General features: G+C 39.0%; 1 protein-coding gene across 5 annotated transcripts in view; it reads right to left on the reverse strand.

The window, feature by feature from the left end:
- WASF3 (WASP family member 3) overlaps positions 1 to 22,305 on the reverse strand; it is a 66,102-nt gene that overhangs the window by 24,825 nt on the left and 18,972 nt on the right. For 3 of the 5 annotated variants that reach the window (XM_065678491.1, XM_065678486.1, XM_065678487.1), the window contains exons 2-3: positions 17,830 to 17,922; positions 17,045 to 17,115 (exon numbers count right to left, since the gene is read on the reverse strand). The exons of 1 other annotated variant lie outside the window; for it this stretch is intronic. The gene's annotated coding sequence lies outside the window, so the exon portion shown is untranslated. The remainder of the gene's footprint in view (positions 1 to 17,044; positions 17,116 to 17,829; positions 17,923 to 22,305) is intronic. One more of the 5 variants, XM_065678488.1, reaches the window with a different exon arrangement.

Below are 22,305 nucleotides of genomic sequence, written 5' to 3' on the forward strand. Positions count from 1 at the left end.
AACTCATCTAACAAATAAGGAGAAGAGCCTTGCAGAAATAGGCTGGGTAAGAATAAGGAAGAAGCTGACTTGTGAGGAAGAAGATTGTTACTCAGCACCACCTGTGGAAAACTATCTGAACAAGGTAAAAGCATGTATTGAACAGATTTTGGGAACATGCCAGATGTGGGAAGACACTGATCTGAGAAAACAAAGGTTATCAGAACTGGTTTTCTTGGGGAAATAAAACCAATTAGGATGGGGTGACAACAAATACCAAAAGAGATCTCAAAGCATCACAAAAGGCACAATGGCACAGAAAACACTATCCTGCAGAAAGGAGCTTTGAGAGCAAAGATGACCTTCGTCAGTGCATCCAACTTTTCCCCACCACCTCACACGATGCACTGGGGTTAGTCGGAAGCTGGCTGCACGCTGCCCAGCTAATTGCCTGCTGCCTCTTGAAAACACCTACCACTTCAGCAGGAACACTAAGTCCCTTTTCCTTCATCATGTTCTTTCTTGCCTATAAAAGCCAATTTGAAGAAAACATACAACTACGGTTTGAGTTTCTCATTTTTTCATCAATGCATTATGAAATGATCCAATGTGTTTCAAAGCTAGCAAGGGAGAGACAGACCAAGACATCTCATTTCTTTAAAGACCAGGTTAAAACACAACAGTGCTGAGGGCAGAAGAAAAGCAACTTTCATTTTTGAATGCATTATTTAAATTAGCCTCATTTCAGCACAAAGTTTAATTCCAAAAGGTAAACTGAGCACTGATGAGTAAATACATGCAACAGCTTAAGCAATGCATTAACTGCTCCTGATCAGAGGAAGAAAAAAAAAAAGAAACAAAAAATAGGCCTACAATTTCAAGTCTGCTCTAATTTAAAACCTTGAACTATCTGAATCAAACACTAAACAGACCTATTCAGCTACTAACCCATTCGTAAGTAAAAAAAGCTCTTTACTATGTGTTCTTGCCATTAAAGCACAGCCACCCTTCTAGCCACCACACACAACAATTAGATGAACTTAATCTTTCTTAAAGAAAATTCATGAGAAGTTACATGGATTTTGGAAAAAAAAATTCACCTAGCAGAAGGTTAAACAAGACGTAATAAGCCTCTGAATTACAGGGGCTTCATCAGACTCTAACAGGCTTGGGGTAGTACGTTATCAGGTACAAAAAGGAGTTGGCAAAAACAGTTCCAAGGCCTTCCACATTCATCTTCCACTTGAAGTCACACTTCAGCCCTGTTTACTAGAAGAAATATGCACTGTGATATTCTGTCACATATTAAGCATATTGGCATTTGGTAAATCCTATTAAATTTTACAACATAGAGGGTAAATAACTTTCCTTCCACCCCAAAATGAATGGAAAACAGGGCAAGGAAGTTATTTTCAAAAACTGTATTGGTTCAGAAGATTGGGACCAATCATAGCTGATTATTTTCTTATACATTTTACCCCAGCTAGGCATGCAGCACAATCATCTGTAGGATAAATAGGTCCAGCTGTGCTCCCTGCAGAGAGCCATCTATGCCCAACATAACGGGCCTTAAACCACCAGCTGCATCTGGCACAAGGATCTAGAAAGATGCTATACTACACATATATATAACTGGTTGTACTACAAATGTATGAGACATTCTCATCAGGCCAGCAAAATGGGAGCAGGAGTCAAAGGGGAAAGAAGAACACTAAGAGGGCAAGATGTCATCACTTAACATCTCACTAAATCCATGCGTGCCTCATTGGACGTAGATCAGACACAACATCTGGCTGGACTGAACTCTGACCGGAGCACAAATGGACACTGCTCAAGCCCTACAGAAATCAGCAACCGCACAGCTAGCCCAACTCAATTTCCACATACATCCTGAAAGGACAGGACATCAGAAGTTTGAATTAACTTAGATCAGACCATTAAAAATTCACATTAGGCATGCTCCCTCAGTGTTCTCATCTCCCTTTTTCTTCCATTTCTTCCCCCATCATAACAAGTTGTGTAACTGCCTTTTGTTTTAAAATTAGAAGGCACTTATTCCAGTAGCTATTGCCACAGAGGCAAGCGGGGCACAGAAACAGATAATAGATGCATTTCTGCTTTTCTTTCCGTAATTCCCCTGCAGTTGTGAGAGTAGCTCTCCATGTCAGCTCAGACCACCATCTTCTGGACAACAGCTGTTAAACTGCATGTAAGAAGTTGAGACATTGGCAAGTCAGATTTGAAAACACAACAAAAAAGCCAAGTAGAAAGCAGATGTACAGTCACAAACATGAAAGAAGACAAACACAATGTAAGATCTTCCCAAACAACAGCGGAGCATGGCTATTATAAGAGGCAAGTCGGGTTTTCAAGTATTTGAGCAACTGGCAAAACCTCAAAGCACCAGCTGTTCCCCAAACCTGCATTTTGCCCTTTCACATCTCCAAAAAGGCACTGTAATTTACACTGGCACTAAAAATATGAACCCAAATTTCATGGTTAAGTTCTTTATATATTCACTAATACCACAAAACAAATGCCTCTATAGTTGTGAATATTTCCTTACTACATTTTCTCAAAGACGCTGTTCAATCCTTTCTTTAAACTCTTAAGAGGTTTCTTCTCATATCCTCTAGTAAAATATAACAAAGCTGACAATTTTTACCATGAAAAAGAGCTTTTCATGCATCCAACCTAAATTCTCCTTGAACATACTCTATTATTTTCACAGAGCTTTATCAGTTTTCATTGATGAATCCCACAGACCCAAACTACTGTAATTCTCTTTCTATGGAGAATTAAAAACAAGAGACAGACAGAATATGCAGCTTATCATAAGAAATGTACCATGTGGGATTCCACCCAAAATTAAACACCTAAATTTGTATGATCACATATGTGAGCTCCATGTCCATGTCTCCCTTGAGAGCTCAGCAGAAACAGCACCTAAATCACTGTATTTATTGCCAAACAGAAACAAGAATGATACTATGAGCTCAAATATGCAACGCACTCTGCTATGCAACCCACCAAAATTTAGGTGTTTGAACCTAGAACTGAATTTCACCTCCTCAAAACTAGAGAAATACTATCAGTTACAGCACCTCTAACCCCACAATCAAGTTACACTACTTCCTACTCACACCCTCTCCATGCCTAGGGCATTTTGACGTTTCAGATATTTGCAGACAGTTACATTTTTCCATACCTCATGTCCTAACAGTTCAAATTTTCATCTCTGAATGGCCCCCAATTTGGTAATACCGCACATTTTCCTATTCTAGAATTGTAAGTACAGACAGTCTGCAAACACCCCACCTTCAAAATGTATGTATGTGCTAGACAGGAAGAGAAAGGAAAGTGGGAAGATGAAAGATCCCAAATACTGATTCGGAGATGCTCTCCATCCCCATTTTTTTTCCAGGGAATCAGTACAATCAGATTTCCCTGTTCTCCAAAGGGCCCTCATCCTTCACTACAAGACACACAAAAAGACTACATGGTTCTTTAATATTAAAGTTACTTATATATTCACTAATATCAGAAATGCAAATTCATTATACAGCCTCAAAAGGCTGGATCTTTTTGGACATATGGAAGACTGGCTGGGGACAAGTAGGTCCATAAAATACATTTAGACTGTAAATAAACAAAACCAAACAACAACCCATCCCCTGTTGTCCTTTCTCTTGTCATTGATTAATGTCTTGATTTCCTTACCTCAAAGAAAGGACAGGAATACACATGCCTTTAATGCACATTCCTTTCTGTTTTTTCTTTGTCCTAAATGACAAAGATTCACAGACCTGATGTCTGTGAACCTTTCTTACTTATCATCTGTCAATGTCATTTACTACTTTATCAGCAATGACAAGTTAAAAACATGAACTGAAACTAGCATATGTAACCTGGAAATCATTATTTTAGGTTCATGATTCATCTAATGTCATTCATCTGTACTTTTTAAAGCTCGGGGTTTTTTAAACTGGTTTCATTCAAACTAAATCAAAGTTCTGTATACTGCAAAAGAATATAAAATATTCAGCCATCAGTTACTGCATAACACTGCTCCAATGCCCCAGGATTATTTGATATTTCACAGAATCATAGAATAGTTAGGGTTGGAAAGGACATTAAGACCATCGAGTTCCAACCCCACTGCCATGGGCAGGGACACCTCACACTAAACCATCCCACACAAGGCTCTGTCCAACCTGGCCTTGAACACTGCCAGGGACGGAGCATTCACAGCTTCCCTGGGCAACCCATTCCAGTGCCTCACCACCCTTACAAAAAAGAATTTCTTTCTTCCTTATATCCAATCTAAACTTCCCCTGTTTAAGTTTTAACCCATTACCCCTTGTCCTGTCACTACAGTCCCTAATGAATAGTCCCTCCCCAGCATCCCTATAGGCCCCCTTCAGATACTGGAAGGCTGCTATGAGGTCTCCACGCAGCCTTCTCTTCTCCAGGCTGAACAGCCCCAACTTTCTCAGCCTGACTTCATACGGGAGGTGCTCCAGTCCCCTGATCATCCTCGCGGCCCTCCTCTGGACTTGTTCCAACAGTTCCATGTTGAAGTCCAACAGTTTTCATGTTGAGGACACCAGAACTGCACACAATACTCCAGGCGAGGTCTCACAAGAGCAGAGCAGAGGGGCAGGATCACCTCCTTCGACCTGCTGGTCATGCTCCTTTTGATGCAGCCCAGGATATGGTTGGCTTTCTGGGCTGCGAGCGTACACTGAACCTGACTCATGCTCATTTTGTCATTGACCAGCACTCCCAAGTCCTTCTCTGCAGGGCTGCTCTGAATCTCTTCTCCGCCCAACCTGTAGCTGTGCCTGGGATTATCCTGACCCAGGTGTAGGACCTTACAGTTGTCATGGTTAAACTTCATAAGGTTGGCATCAGCCCACCTTACAAGCGTGTCAAGGTCCCTCTTGATGGCATTCCTTCCCTCCAGTGCATCAACCAAAAATTTATCAAAAAGCATCTAAACAAGACTAATTTTTAATAGCATTTTCTATTTATTCTGCTTCTATCAAGGATGCAATTCCTCTCTCAGCCACATTGCTATGGACCCAATATCAAAACAAAAGAAAGCTTTACTAAACATCAGAATTACATTTTAAGTATTAAATACTTCACTTCTATTAGCACTATCCCAATCTATGGGACAGTGTGCAAATAGTTAATATACAGGTTTTTCATATTTCCCCTAGTTTTTTAATTCAACTCTTTCCATTTTGTTACTGACTTTGCTGAAGCAAGGGCAGACATTTCTTAGAAGCATGCACAAAGTCCAACAGAACTCTATTCCTTAAGGATACCTAAAAATCACAAGCATTGTTTTCTTATCTGCAGCAAATCACATCTTCCAACAAGACCACACATGTAAAGTGAAATGCCTAGAAAACATCCACCTCACAGGAGTAGCTAAAATTTAATGGATAGCCAACTCTATCAATATTGTTTCCACTGATCTTCCTTCCTGATTGCCAGAGCTACAGGAAAGCCATGACAGTCAAGGCTGGAATAAAACCAGGTTTTTATTTCTTAGCACCTGACCACCACTTCTGATCTTCCTCTTCTATCTTACCAACTTAAGTATTAGCAAGAATGAATTGGCACTGAAATCCCTAAAGCAATTATCTTTCTTTATTAGAGAGAGTTCTCATTTTATTGTCTGTTGCAATGAGCTATTTCTGGAGGTTCACCAACTTGGAGGCTGTTTTCTGAGGGTTTTTTAATTTGGCTGTGGTTTTATCTATGCAGAGCTCTTCAGGGCAGATTTTATGGTCCAGTGATATTATGAAGGAAACCAAGACATTAAGCGATGACAAGAGAAAGGACAACAGGGGAGGGAATGGTGGTTGGTTTTCTTTATTTACAACCTAAATATGTTTTATGGACCTACGTGTCCCCAGCCAACCCTCCACATCTTCAAAAGCTCCATAAGCGCAGCAAGAATGTTGAGTGGGTAGTTACCTCTGCTAACACAGTGGGCCTTCAACACAAAAAGTTTACAGAATTTTAAAAGGTGAACATATTAATTCAGTAATTTCCTCTAAAAAGTTGGGAGAGAAGAAAATGGATCTCCATAGCACCGAACACTTGCAGTTGCCTTAAATTTAGCTCTTATCAGAAATCCACACTAACTCTAAACAAGCATACACAAGATGATATTCATGAATACAGGAAGGAAAAGTCCTGAAAATGATTTAACCTGAAATTAAGTAGCTATTGTTTCCATGACTCTATTAAGTAGCTTTTGTTTCCATGCGGACTCTACTACAAAAGAGGTTTTAAAATACCATCAGCAATTATAAAGACAAGTCAGAAACCTGTCTTCTGCTCACTAAAGACTGCTATGACTTTTTTTTTTTTACCTTTGTTCTACAGCCCCATCTTTGCAATACCTCTTGACAGCGGTTCAAGAAGCAGTGTATCTGCCATGTTCTAACAGTGTTAAATGTCTCATTTGACTTAAGTACTTGTGTCTACAGTTCACCACCTAATACACATGCCTCTATGAACAAGACCGAGCGATCACTTTAAAGCTATTGCTTTAATCTTTTTCTTCCCAATAGAAATTAAATAGTCTAAAACTACAATCCCCACACTAACTCATCATCACAATATTTTTCCCCACAATTTCTAAGGAAATAAGAACTTATCATTATGAAGTAGAGACACATCATGATAAATTTTCATAAGCTCCAAAATAAAGAGCGTATACACGTCATCCAACTAAATGACTTCACCATTGTCAAAGGAAGAAATAGGTATCTCTTGTTCTCTGCTAAGGAAGCAAGCGTCCAATCAGAGGCCCAACTGAGGTTACTGCATTGTTTCATCTCCATTTCCAGGGATACAACTACAGTTCTTTTCAGGCCCATCTAAAACATATCTATAGAATATATATATATATTCCCCCCTCTGTTAAGTTTTTTCATCATCCTAATTAACAGATTTTGCAGTTTATGTTCACTTTTTATATATTCACTTATTTTGCAGTTTATATTCACAGCATTTTGTCACAATGCCCCCTATGCAAAAAACCTTGCTAGTCAATTAGTTTGGCTATTTTACCACTCTGTCACTCAAATCTTTATACTTTCTAGAGATGCCTTATGATTTTTAGAAAAATACAGGAAATTATATACAAACTGCACTTGTCAAATTGAAGTATTTTTTAAACACACTAATATTTAATTTCATCACAGAATTTCTTCACCAAATAAATCTTCCCCAGAACACCTGTGAATAACCCTCAGCTACCTGTAACCTCTCCTTTTTCTCATACTTTTCTTTCCTCTGAAAGCCAAGATCTTTGGTTGTATCACTTTCTTCTCACTCACCTTCTCAATTAGACTAGCTTACTGCACTTCAGTCATAATAGTTTCAGTCTTTAAGCATCTCATTCTCAAAAGTAACCTTCTTGAATTTAATGTCAGATTTCCATTCCTTAAAATTCTTTTCATTGAAAGAAACACAAAATAATGGAAGAAAAACACTGTTGTTCAACTGAAGCTATTTTAAGCTTTAAAATGTTATTTCTTCCTGACTGACACATTTTAATCTTCCTTGGTGTATTTAATGTTCCTGAGATATTTAAGAACAGATTTCTTACCTGAAATCTAACACAGGTTTACAGATTGTACAACATAATAACTTGCTGCCCTGAATGCAATCATCCTGCCAGCACTGGATCCACCCATCCTTTTCTGATCATTCTCAAGTAGATCAGATGATCATCTACAGATGATCCAGGACACCTTCACACAGGACTAGATTATCTCATTTATAGCTCATAATCTGTCCTTTCTCTAACAAAAATTTTGTTCAATATGGCAAAACACTAGTCACACTTTCTCTCAAAAGAAATAGGGCTAAAGGGTACTAAAGAAATCCCACTGATTAAACTGGATGACATCCACATGTGGTATACCTGTCACTCTAAAAAAAAAAAAAAACAAGTACATGAAGAGCATGAACTGAAAAACTTGCATACAGAAGCTTTTACACAAATAAGTAAATTTAAGTCTGGTTTAACAGAACAATATTACCTAACTCTGTTTAAGGGTAAAAGGTGACTAATCACATCAGAGCATGTTGAATAGCGAAAAAAGTTGATTTGTTGATTTGTGTTGGTTCTAATTCAGACTGACCACCATTAAATGTATTAATTGTGCTATATAAATCACATTTTCATTTTCCTCCCACATCCATGCAGATAATGTAACCACGCACGCAGTAAATAGGAAGTTTCACGTTAACATCAGGAAGAACTTCTTTACTGTAAGAGTGACAGAGCACTGGAACAGGTTGCCCAGGGGGGTTGTGCAGTCTCCTACACTGGAGATATTCAAGGCCCGCCTGGACAAGTTCCTGTGTGATGTACTGTAGGTTACCCTGCTCTTGCAGGGGGGTTGGACTAGATGATCTTTTTAGGTCCCTTCCAACCCTTGGGATTCTGTGATTCTGTGACAACTCACATTGTTGCTTTCTGCTGAATGAACAGAGGCTGGTTTAAAGTATCAACAAAAGATGCCGACACGTTAATCTTGTTCTTAGTGTGATGGCTGCTCATCCTGCTCATAGTCCCTTCCAGATGGCTCAGTGTGAAAGGGATGGCGGGATGGGGAAGGAGGAATATTCCACGCTGTTCTGAACATCTGTTCTACTGTGTTTATACATTAAAAACAACAACAGAAACCTTACTGCCACTCTCTATTTTACTATTTCTATCCAACACTAAAGGCTAACACCAAGTACAGTGTAAATGTTATACATGTACATGAAAAAGGAAAAATATCTTTTCATGGGGTATAACAGCATTTGATCAATTTTTGCTGTCTTAGGAATGGACTTCTTTCAATAAGGAAGTACTTATGCTGCACTGAACACACATTTTTCTTTCATATGACCTTTCTTGAAATATGTTTTGTACTCCAAGAATTTATTATCATCCCTCTCCTATTCAAACAAACATAACAGAACTGAGTTACCCTTTGTTTCTCTTTAGGTTTATTTTCTTTTCTGTAAAGATACACACTATGCATTTGTTGCAGCTTGTTTAAATCCTATTTGAACAGTTTCGGACAGCAACTCAAAATAGTTTCATTGTGCATATACAGAAACAGTGGTAGCTTCTGGGGTTTTTTAAACAGAGTTGAAAGAAAGAAATAAGAAGATGAATATCTTAAAGTATACCGTCTACTTCTCAGTTAACAATTACCCTTTAAAAATACCATCTTTTGAAAAGAAGCAGTTAGCCAGAACAAAGAGAAGGAACTTGGTAATGAGCTAAGAAACAGGAAGAAGCAGCGCTTTGTCCTATAGCACAGAAAAAAAAAAAAAAGGACTTGGATCCATCATCCCCCCCTTTTGTATTATCTTGACATGTGCAAACCATACGGCTGCTGAATTATTCAGCTCTTTCTACTTTGAATAACCAATGATCACACATATGAAAGTTTAGAAGCGCTGAAAGAGACTGGGAAAGTGGAATCCTGTAAAATCTAATTTTGCTTTAACCTTTAGGACCCAAACAGCAACATTCAGTCAAGAGCACAAACTGGAGGAGGTCAAAAGGAATACCACCACAAAGCAGCAGAGCACTGGCTAGAACGCCAAGCTAACTGGGCCAGGTCAAAGTGCTAGAAGGTCTAAGTGTTCCCAGTTGTCTTCAAGCTTGTATCTTAATCAGGTATGAGCACAGAGTTGGTTGTGTAGACAGAGCCATACAGTTCTCTCTCCATGGCCAAACTCAGCATCCCAGACACCTGACAAAACATCTACAGGCCATTCTTTTAACAACCAGAAGTATTTCCAAGATTAATCTAGCCAAGATGAATCTAGCCAAGATGAATCTAGCCTTAGAGTAAATCATGTTTCAAACATCTTCCTGTGCACTTCTAAAACTAGTGATTCTCACCAGTTTAGCACCTCTTATTTTTTTCCTAGCTATTTTATGCTACTTTAGACAATTTGGTGCTGGAACAACTTGCAACAAAATATTAGAAGTCTACCAACTATAAACAAGCCTTTTCTTAATATTTAGACTACAATAACGCACAAACAGATCCTGGAAACCATTCAGCGTGCACCTGTCCCAGACTTCCTCCTTCACAAACGGTAGGTGTTACCAGCCACAAATGCCTGGATTATTTTAAAGAAAGCCAAAGTTGCAGCTAGGCCTTGCTGACTTACCCTGATCCCATTTAAGAGAGCCTTACCGGATTTAAAGTGCTCGAAATAACCGTCTGGGTCACAGCCCATGTGACAAAGGCCCTGGGTAAGGCCTCAGGAGCCCGCCTGCAGTGAGAACATGCTGTTTAGATCCTCAAATGACCTCAAACTAAACCAGTAGCAAATTTAGTCATTTGTTTCTCAGAACTCAAATTAACCTGAAATCTGAAGGCAAAGACAAAAAAGGGATGAAAGGTGCACTTCATGTCCAAGAGTATCCATTTTGTGGCAATAAGCGTTACCTACTTCCCTCGTCCAGTATTTAACATTAAAATCCTTTCAGAACAGCATTTTTAGAAAGCAAAAAACCCTGTTCTTCAACTCTTTTCCCCACAGCAGTTGATCTAAAATGTCACAAGGAAGTGTTAAGTTTTCTCACAGTTCAGTTAATCCAGACCCTAAAATGTCAGAGAAGTGTTTTCTTATACTTTTCCATATCAAAAAACCCTCCAAAAATCATACATACACAAGTACAGTTTGTGTACATAGATGATATATACACACACACAGAGATCTTTACACATTTATTATACATGAGACTGCAATGATGGAAGAGAGCAACAACACAGGTCAAACAGAGAAAGAAAAAACACCTTGTAGCAGGACAATTCAGCATTAATCGTTGCCGGCCTTGACTCCTAATGTTCCTCCTGCACTCCCAGTTCTCACCAGCCAGGAGATACTTTCTGACTGGGAATAAAACACAATGGTGATGCTTTATCAGGCTATCCTTAAAATATTTTGCAGTTCAACAGCTTCAGTGTCCACCTGAACAACCAAGTTCTTGGAGACAGCAGCAGCAATTTTCTGGCATGCATCAGGAAACACAAAATAAATCCACATCCCTAAAATTCCTCAAGGTGGAGCTTCCCACCCACCAAGGCAATAGAATTTAAGCAATAAACTTGGGATTTCCCCAATTCTCCTGATTATGACACTCCTACCAACATTTCACTTCCCCTTAGAAAGCTGTAAATGGCAGTTAGTCTATGCAGGAGGGTGGGAGGACACACACAGATTTAGCTTGGGTAGGTTTTAAGGAAAAACTGAACAAAACATTTTGTGTTTGGATCCAACAGCTGAGCCTATGTGAAGTGACAAAAAAATTCCCAACTATTTTTACCCTGAGCCAAGCATGCCATCTGTTCCCATGAAGTCCATCTTCTGGTGGCTACCGTACTACAGTGTTATCACGAAGCACTATGTGACTGAAGACTGGTGCATGAATCAAAATAGATACTATGGGTGATAAAGTGTCAACACCCGAGACAAGAAAACCAACAACCCATCACCAACAAAACCCACAAAACACAAGCAGCCTTATTAAGGCTCAGGATTAACGCAGCCAGCTATCCTGCTGCTTTGTGTGTTGTGGTTATCTTGTTCTGGTGCCTGAGGAGGGCTGAGCTCTGTGATTAGAGATTTTTCCCAGGGTGGGGATGCTTTTTCTACCTTTCCTATGCGTTATCTGCCTGTGTACGGTAACTTGAGCAATAATGATGAGATTTCTCTGTACCAGGTAATGTTCCCCTCCCTTCCACATGGTTAACATCCTCAAGTTAATCACAGAAAGCACTCATGCTTAATGAACAAGAAATTAGCAATTTGTAATTTTGTAGTTCATAAAGTAAAATAGATGACCACAGCAGAACATTCAGTTATCAGAAGTACAGGAGCTCCATATGTCCCAATGACCAAATCACAAGCAAGTAACATTGGGTCCAACACATATCAAGATGGATCATGCCCCTTATACTAGCCTTACCAATACTGAAGAAATCTTTAAAAATTGAGCTACATGGACAGATATTCATTTGTAATTTTCAGCAAGAACAGAATGCCAGGAGAAATAGAATTTCAGTAAAAAACTAAATCTTACTAGATTTGATGTATCTGTTATTAACATACTAAATACATCAAGACTGAAAGCAACTACACCTTCCCAAATATAAAACATTATCTTCCCTTGATGTTTCTGGCTCATTTGTGACAGATCCTTCCTTTTACTACCATCCCAAATGCAGATGTTAAAGTTCTGCCCAGGACTAACTTCTTAGTAATTCGGTGCATAATCCTTGTCTCTTGTTTTGGTTTGGTTTTTTACCCTTTTTTTCTTCTTTTTTTTTTTTGGGGGGGGGGGGGTAGGGAAGTGGTGTATATATAAAGCCTAAAAATCAGTGTCAGGCTTTAGTAAAAGTATCATGTTTTGATAGAGTAATGTTGGCTTACAAAGCTTTATTTGCAGCATTGAAGAGATTTTCTCCTTACACATATAGTAACTCTCACTATGAGACAAATAAGCTACTGCAAAACCACAGTGAGTCTCAGACCAAACAGAGCAGTTAAGTCTTACCTAAAAATCCCTTTTGCAAGACCTAAATGCTGAAAACTTGTCTTCCATGAAATATGGCATTGTATCACAGATCTCCTTGGAACTAGCAGGGTAGAAGTGCTCCAGAAACCAGCTTCAAGGCAGAAAAACAGCATTCTTACCACATATAATCAATCACCAAAGAGAAACTTAGGAGACTTCTTTTTCCACAGCTAAAATCATCAAATCATAGCTAAGATTACTGGGGATGCAGAGATTAAAAATTATTTAGTATTACCATTGGCAAACTCTGCTTTCTTCCTGCATTTCAAATCAGTGCATTTAAATATCCTGTGTGAAACCTTTTGCAAAGACAAGTCCTTCTGTCTTTCTTCAAGACACATATGTATATGTATGTCTCAAAATATAAATGTAGCTTTTTAAGAGCCTATGATATTTCAGAACTTAACACTGAATGTTTGGAAGTATCTTACTGATTTACAGCTATCACTCTCTTTTAGTCAATGCCAAGTGTAGGCGAGTTGAAAAGAAAAATAGTGTAAGAGTACTACATAGTATAATAAAAGCAGAACAGAGCAAAATATGTGGAGTCCATGAGAAAGACAGCAGCACCATCCATTGGAGGTTTTCTACTTGTGGCCCCCTGGGGATGTTCAAAGACCTCAAAAGAAGTTAGGAAAACAGCAACTAAGCTTAAGAACTGCGTTACAAAGTTGTGTGGTACAACTGGAGGAGAGGCCTGCAGAGCAGAATAGTTGGTTCTGATGATCTTGTGTCTTAGACACATTTCTTTTCTTGGTAGGGAAACAGGGTTATTTGTTCTAAACTAGCTCTTGCCTGGACTCATGGGCCATTAGATAACAAATACCATCAGATATGCTCCTGAAGAGCACCTTTTGGTTTTAGAGTCATTGGAAAGGAAAAGAGTTCTACTCCACAACTGGGGAATTTGCATCATAAATATCCTCCAGGATCCAAACCAAACCGATAGTATAATGCACTTGAAAATGCCTGTTGTTTCAACATATTTTAATAATTCATTACATAAAGGTTGAAACATAGTTGTATTTTGTTTTAATTTTGTCAGGACAAGGTGAAAGAAAAGAGGTAAATACTGGTTGGAAGAACCCAGCCATCTTAAGGCTGAAAACTTGTCACACAGTGTTTTTTAATTATGGCTCACTCCAGTATTTATGAGTGGAGGCTCCATGAAAAAGAGGGGAACACTATGCACAAGAGCAGCTTTACCTATCCTATCCCTCTCTATAAAGCAATCCAACACCTGGGGAAGGATTCCATCTCCACATAACAAATTCCTGGCAATACAGGCAACTAAACCCCAGCAAGACAGGAAGAGTTTGCCTAAATCTAGTAAGGTCACAACTACAAAGCAGCTTCAGAAAACCTGTTACAGTGAGGTTACATATTACCTGTGTTACTATAATGTATGTACACCTAGACATTAAATTTACTCTCCAAACTTGAGAATGGCAAGAAGCAGCATTTCAGCATTTTAGTTACACAGCTGAGAGGCACAAAGCTGCCTGATGGTGCTGGCCAGCACACAAGGCCCATAGAAGGACTGGAAATTGGACCTAGATCACACCAACACTTAGCGACAAATGGTTCAACCACAAGATGAGTTATGCTCCCTTCTCAGAAGCAAAACTCAGTTATTGCCTTAGGATCCACTCCACTTCAAGTTGTGCTTCTAAAGACAGATGTAAGCCAGCCACTCCTTCATTTAATTAAATGGATTCCTTTCCTCATTCTCCGTTTCAACATTTCTATTACAGCTGCTGCTCCTGGCTACTTCCAGGGCTGGAATCAGACTGGAAGTGAGAAGAAACTAAATCCAGAGGAAAGAAGTCAAAGTAGTTTATGGACTTGCTGCCCTTATGGCTGAGGCCACTCAAGTGACGGTGAGAACAGCCAACCTGCACAATGGAAAAAAAGTAACTAACAATTCAAGCTAACTTCCCATTTCATACTGAAACAGAACAGAGGCATTCAAAAGACTGGTTATGTTTAGTTGCCTAGGTGAATAGCAAGCTAAAGCACAAGCAACTACCTAAAGCACGGTAACTAAACCTGAAAGATTAGTAACTGCTTTCTGCAAGAAATGGCATCAATATTGTAATAGAAAGAGCATTTAAGTCTTATAGAATGACAGAATACCCTGAGTTGGAAGGGACCCAGGAGGATCAAGTCCAACTCCTGACGCCACAAACGGCAGCTTAAAAGTTAAAGCACATACCTTCAAGTGTTGTCCAAACACTTCTCAACCCCTACTGGCTTAGGGCCACAACCACTTGCTTGCAAAGCTTGTTTTAGTGCTTGACCATCACTCTTGGCAAAGAATATTTTTCTGCTATCCAATCTGAACTTCCCTATTGCAGCTTTAAGTCAATCCTTCATGTCCTGTCACTGGGGACACCAGAGAGACAAGATCAGCACGGCCCTTTTTGCTACCCCTCATGAGGAAGTTGCCAACAACGATGAAGTTACCCCTCAGTACCCTCTTCTCCAAGCTTAAACCTAGTATCCTCAGCTGCTCCTCATAAGTCATTCCATATGACTTAAGTCCATCTTATCAGCAGGAATAAACACCTATGCCATCAAAGAGATCAGAGCTAAAGCAATTTTCTTTCACCCTCTACTGCCACGTTCCCCAAATCACATAGAGGTCCCAGCAAACTCTGAGAAGTCCAGTGAAAATCTTATTGAAGAAAATAGACATTTCTTATATATTCTTCAGGCTCACAGAGGCATGTGTCATGTCCAAAGGACCATATTACATGACCTCTCACATATGTATTACAAATTGTGTTAGCAACACAAGAAGTTTGTCTGCTTCATATCCATCTTTTTCATAAAAAGATGGTTTTGGTGAATGCTAACATGGTATACAGTGATTTTTGTGGTTTACAAAAAGAAAAAAATACACCTGTAAATATTTAAGATCAATTTAAAAGTATAAAGTATGAAAGGATTTTTTTTTTTTTTATTATAAATATACAGTACTCTGAAAGAGAATGGTGGATAGAAACTGTGCAGAGAATTGGTTTCTTTTTCTCAGGAAGAAGTTACCAGTCTCATTAAAGATACTATCACATCTCAAGAAAGGAGTTGCTCTCAGGTGCTGGTAAATTGTGACAGTCCCTTTTTTCTTTTCCAAGAGGGTAAGATGGAATAAAGGAAAAACTTCTTTGATTCTCAACCATTAATAAAAAAGGGAATCTATTCTCTATATGTTTTGGATCTAAAAAATCTTGCAATTCATACAAATAAATGTTCTACTCTCTTTCCTCTCTTTTTCTGACTCTCAGAGTCATTTAAAGTTAGCTATGATTTACGTGGATCTTTCTCCATACACCCCACCAAATTACATAACAAACCTGTCAATACTTACATTGCTCTTAACTACCCTTAATAGTCAATGTAATCTACTGGGTCTGCTAGCTGCACGTATGGGAAAAAAAGGTCAAGCCATTAGAGACTAATCTACACACAGTACAAGAAGCAATTGAACTACATGAGTTAAATTTAGAAACTGATTTAGTTAATCATAGTGCAGTCAACCAAGATTTAAACCTCATCTTCAAGCAGGTCTCTATGCACTAACTGCATAATTCAGAACGGAAGTTATTATGATGCCAGCCAGAAAAAGTTCAGAGAAGAGGCCAATGACTGCATTTATTTGCAGTATTGAAGTAGCACTGAATTTCCCACAGTCTCAGACAGTGATAATGAAGAATATTTTTGAATGCGTTCATATCACTATCTTGAAAACATGCTAAAGCTCTCACAGCACAGATGCCAGTTTTACCGTATTACTCCTCCTTGTGTATTAACATCAAATCCATTTTGCCAGGCTGCAATTTAAAAATTTAAAGTCCTTCAATTCCATGCAGTCAAGTCCAAAACATAACCTAGTTACGTTAAACATGTTATATTTATCAATCAATGGCTTGATTTAAAATGAAAATGCCTTACTGTGCATGCAAACCTTAAACACCAGACTATTAAACACAAGATACATTTCAATTAAACTCTACATGAAAGTTGTGCTTAACCTGCATAAAGAAGCAGGTTAGAACTCCTTAGTTTTTCCTAACACAGTGCAATCGTTTTCAGAACATACATGTTGCTAAGCATCTTCAAGATCATCAAGCATATAATCAGAAGTCAAAATTAAAATAAGCAGACATGAATTTCAGCTGAAAGAACTAACTGTGCCAAAGGATCATAGCCAGGGCTATAGCCAGAGTCAGCTCCAGGACATCAGGAAAGTCAAGAGTATCCTAAAACACTGCTGCATACTTTGCTTTTTTCAGAGACCTTGAAGCTAGGCTGGCTGCACTTTCTGCTGAAGGCAGCACTGTGGTGTGCAATGCAGGAAGAAAGCAGGCTCTCCTGTGAGTAGCTAATACTACTTTTAACCTCCTCATCTTCTCAGAAGGAAGACCAACAAACCTTCTCTCCAGCTTCTTTCCTGCTCAAAAGGTTTCTCTTTCCCACTGCAGAAGCAGACAAGCTGCAGCCCCCTAAAAGAACAAAAAAAGTTATACTAATCAGCTTCACATATTCTAACAAAATTGTCTGCACTTCAACAGTAGTCCTTCACTAGCACTGCCCAGTGCGGCCCACATCTTATGTCACACAGGAAAAGAAGCGCTACACAGCTACTTTCAGACTCTTCCACCAACACAACAGATACTCCTCATCTAAATGCCTGTGGTGTGTGTCACAGCTGAGACTGATTGGGGGGTAGGGGATTTTTTCCCCCCAAACCTAGTTTAATATCAGTAAATTTAAGTCTTCTATTATCCAGTGCACTTTGAGGCAAACAGTCAAACATTTAACCTCAGCAGATTTAGTTTAAATCTAAGATGACATATCAGCAAAGTACAGATTATACAGGTAAAAGTAGTTAACAGATGCAAATTCCAGTAGATATGAACAACCACAAATAAAGTAAATTTACTTCTGTTTTCTACACAATCAGATTAGTGCATAAGCGATTCTAGTCTCCTAGGCTAGTGGTGCTTTTGACATTTAGTTCAGGGCCTAACACAGCATAGCTTCATCACCACAAAAATATAAACCTCCTTCTCAATGCTAACTCAAAACCTTCTGGAGTGTTCCTATCATTGGTCTTCAGCTCAAAGACTTACCACTACTTTCAAAGCTACTCATTTGCACTCAAATGCAAAGTAAGTGACAAGCTATGCTCAGTAAGTGCTCCTTGAATAACTTACCATTTAAAAAAGGGAGTAGGGAATATCCTCTCTGTTTACACCTTTGAGAAGACAGCTGTTCTGTACCTTGCTAGCACATTCAGGTGGCTTTCTCTACAAACAAAGACAAACTTCAGCTTAGTTTTTCAATACTCGAATAAAGATACGCATTAAAGAATCACGTGATCAGTCAAAAAAAAAAACCTTACCAAAATATGTGTGAATAGAATCTAGACATACTTTTAAAGTTTTGAGCTAAGTATTATTTCAGGTTACAACTTATTTTTTCAAGGTAAGAAAATAGCTTATGTTATTTTATCATCAATTCCTTTTTTTTTTTTTTTTAACTGGGAACAACTGCAGAGAAGGTAACACTAACCCACTTAGAGACTGTGGTGATGGAAAAATGTGAGATAATGGCCTTATGAAAGCATAATAAAATATCAGGTTTGAGTCCCTCTGCAATACTCCATGGTAAACTCCAAGCATTACTACATGTAAACACACTAAAACAAAACAAACATACCAAAAAAAACAAAAAACCAATATGATCTTGCAAAACATGAGATGTTTCCATGAAAATATTACAGATGCCAGCAGTGAGAGATTATAGATGAACACTTAGTCTAAATTTTTGTAAATTAAGTTTTGTGGTTGAGACACAGCTGCCCTTTCTGGAAGGGCTATACAAAGATGACCTCTAAACTAGATCATTTGATCATAAGAGACTAATATTACAGTCATTTTAAAATGCTACTCCTATACACTCCTTGATGGAATTTCATTAGACATTTTTAACAAAAACTTACAAGAGAAATAACAAAAACTTCCCTATTTCAAGAACACAATTATAAAACAGGATTTATAGCAAAGTCAAAGCATCTAGAAGAGCAAGACACTGAAAGTCACCACACAGATTTTTCTAAAAAAAAAAAAAAAACAAAAACAAAAAACCAAAAAACAAACAAAAAAATCAGTGCCCTAGACAAAACACCTGTTTTTTGCCATCACCACTCTAACTTTCCTTCATCCTCCCTCAAAATACCTGAGCTTTAACCTCTTTTTTCAAGGTCCTACACCTGGGTCAGGACAATCCCAGGCACAGCTACAGGTTGGACAGAGAAGAGATTCAGAGCAGCCCTGTGGAGAAGGACTTGGGGGTGTTGGTTGATGAGAAAATGAACATGAGCCGGCTTCAGTGTGCGCTCACAGCCCAGAAAGCCAACCGTATCCTGGGCTGCATCAAAAGGAGCGTGACCAGCAGGTCGAAGGAGGTGATCCTGCCCCCTCTACTCTGCTCTCGTGAGACCTCACTTGGAGTATTGTGTGCAGTTCTGGTGTCCTCAAACCAAACGCAGCTTCACTAACCTGACTTAAAATTATGCCAGACAGGATCCTATGAACCTAAGTGACATGATTTAGTGGTGGACTTGGCAGTCCTTTGGTAAAGGGAGGACTTGACGGTCTTAAAGGTCTTGTCCGACCTAGTTGATCCTATGAACCTAAGTGATTTGAACCAACAGTGATTTATTCAAGTATACCTGTGGTTCAACAAACAGTAAACCTGCTTTAGAGCAATTCACACTAGATTTAAAACCACTACAGAACAGATGTCATACAGCACTAGCGTACTACCAAGTGGCTGGAACTCCATATGCTATTCAAACCCTCTAATACTATCAAGGTGGATGAGGATATATTTACACAAAGGCACTTTATGAGGTTCTCAGTTTTCCACATTAGCTACTCATTCCTCTCCATGCACTGCAGTTCACTGCTTCCATCATTTACATCAACCCAACGCCTGCAGTACTGCACTACACAAACGGAATCACTGAACCCATCCTGTGCTGAAAGAAGTCTCCACTCACATTACCAGTATGACACACCTATACAGGGATGGGCAGAAAGCCAAGAAATTCTACGTGAACCATAGGAACAAAACTTATGAACAGCTTTTACAATGAAATGGAATCAACTCTCCTGACATATATTCCAGGGGTTACTATAAAGCCCTATGTGGTGAAATAAAGACATTAAGACATGGCCAGTGTGAAGCAGTTTGTTTGCTTGGTTTTTTTTTTAAATCAGGTTTTTCTGATTTCTAAGTACAAAATTAAAAAAGACCCAGAGAAGAAGCCAGAGAAGAAGTGCTGGACTCTCTCACTACAAGTTCTACATTTAATATACATAGTTATGATGAAAAACAAGTATTTTCCATGCATGTAACATCAGACACTAAAAAGAACATATATTTGAGTACATTAACGGTCCAGCAATATCTACCCAATAGCATAAGTGAATATACACACTCCCTTTTCAATGGATCCTTTCTTTCCCATAAAATCTTCAAGAGGAAAGAAATCCTAGCAAAAGCCATTATGAAAAGATTCTTACTCATCACCAAGTACATCACTGAGTCCTCTGCCCAGCGCCCCATTTGACTCATTCACTGACTGAATTACAGAAAATACCAACCAGTTTCAACAGGGTAAGATTTGAGACATGCAGAATGTATAACACTGACTTCTGGTTAGTAACATATATCCGGCTGAATTTTGTTTAAAACTGATGTTTTAAAGCTTTCTAAACAGGACTCCTATAACTGAGCAGCTAGTATGCAAGCAATTTGAAGAACAAACTATATGGCACACAGAGGATTACGTCAGGAATCCACAGGGGACGATAAAATGGATTTAATGCAAGACAACTTTTATACTGATTGAGGATTAAAAGTATCCAAATGATAGGTCATCATCAAAATGGTGAAAAAGGCTTTATTTTATTTTAAAGTCTGCTGGGGGGGGGGGGGGGGAATGGGGGGATTTTCAAATGTAGTTATATATATGAAGATCCAAAGCTTACTATTGTAATTTGAATTACTAAGTAACTGTTTCATCAATGCATACACACAAAAAAGGAAGTGGTTTAAATCTTCATTACTGACCTGCCTTGTCAACTTCCTCCGTGTATTCAATCTTAGATGCATGAAACTACAATCTTGGAAAGTACTGTAACTACAGCAGACATCTGGAAAACCCAGGCAGTTTCTGGAGTGTTCAAAGAGCAGAACCACACATAAGTTACTGGTTAGGTCCCACTTGGTCTTAAATATTTCTACAGTGTGGAAGGGTGTTGCTCCTGTAAAAGAGCCATACAATCAGTTACCTGAACCAAGGGGCCTCTTGGTGGCCCACCCTAAGCAGCTTTCATGAAACTGACCAAGAGAACTAGGAAGTTTCAGGTCTTTAAACTAGGCTTGATCCAGATTACAGGCAGAAACTTGGGCACATAACAGGAGCAACAAAAAGGAAGACAGAGCAGCACATGTTTTCCAAGTGGTCTTTAATTTCAGATTCAACTGCTGTTGTCTAGCCCAAACTCTGAGCCTCCAGAGACATGCAAAAAAAGCAGACTTGGTCGGGACACATGCTGTCCTTGTGAGTGTGGAGAGCAATCTGCCTCTGCCAAGCCCTCAAGGGACAATCCTCCACTCTGAATCTTTCACGAGAACTGCTTTGATGGTCAGGCTTGGTCCCAGCACCCAGTGTATCCTCTGTCCGATTCCTTCCAAACAAGTTCAAGCTCTTGGAGTATTTCCTTAAAGCACAGGAAGATAACCAAGTAAAAATATCCAACCTGTTGTGCAACATCTGGTGTCTCTTTCACTCATTTTCAGTGAGTATACTAACTAAGTATAGCTGTCCTTCACTACTGAACAGAAGAGATTTACCTAAACAATAGGCTGGCAAAATCCTCAACATCCTGTGGAATTTATGTGAAGTTAAACACTTGATGTGTTCACCAATCTACGAAAGACAGCCTGACAAGCCTATCAGCCAGCCAGTAACAGCACTGGTTTGTCAGACATTCTTGGCTGATAAGAAGTACGCTAGCATTGACCAGCCCTCACATATCTCACCTCTTTGTACCTCAAATATAAAAGGCTTGTCCAGGTCAACACTCTCTTCCATAATGGCTAGCACCGGTTCTTTACTGCAAGTGAAGCCAATTGTAAAGGTAAGGGCATACCACAAATGACTAGTACCAACTGCAACAGACAGGAACTCTTTCACACTTTAGCCTTCAATCCAAAAAGACTTCCATCACTGCAAAAAATTAAGTCTAGTATCTCTGAGAAAGAAAAAATTTCAGCTGAGATGTCAATATTACAATGTTTTCAAACACTTGAAAACATTTACTGACAGCATTTACCATCTCTACATCTTCACAGGTAACAATCCTCAACTCACAGTACAAGTCATCTGTACCACCAGCCTGCTCATTCTCCCAATACAGCCCCACACTTCTGCAGCAGTTTGGTGTATATATATGTTTACAGAAAGGCCAAAAGCTCCCTCCTAGCTCCACTCCCAGTGCCAAGAGATGTCTCCCTGATGCTCTACATAAAGGAATGCTGCTGGCTTTGCACTGAAGTGGAGATCCACTTGAGTAACAGCACTAAAAATGGGCCTTTCCCAGCCAACAGAGCCTCTG

The sequence above is a fragment of the Lathamus discolor genome, chromosome 4, assembly GCF_037157495.1.
Source record: "Lathamus discolor isolate bLatDis1 chromosome 4, bLatDis1.hap1, whole genome shotgun sequence".
In the NCBI taxonomy this organism is placed as follows: Eukaryota; Metazoa; Chordata; class Aves; order Psittaciformes; family Psittacidae; genus Lathamus; species Lathamus discolor.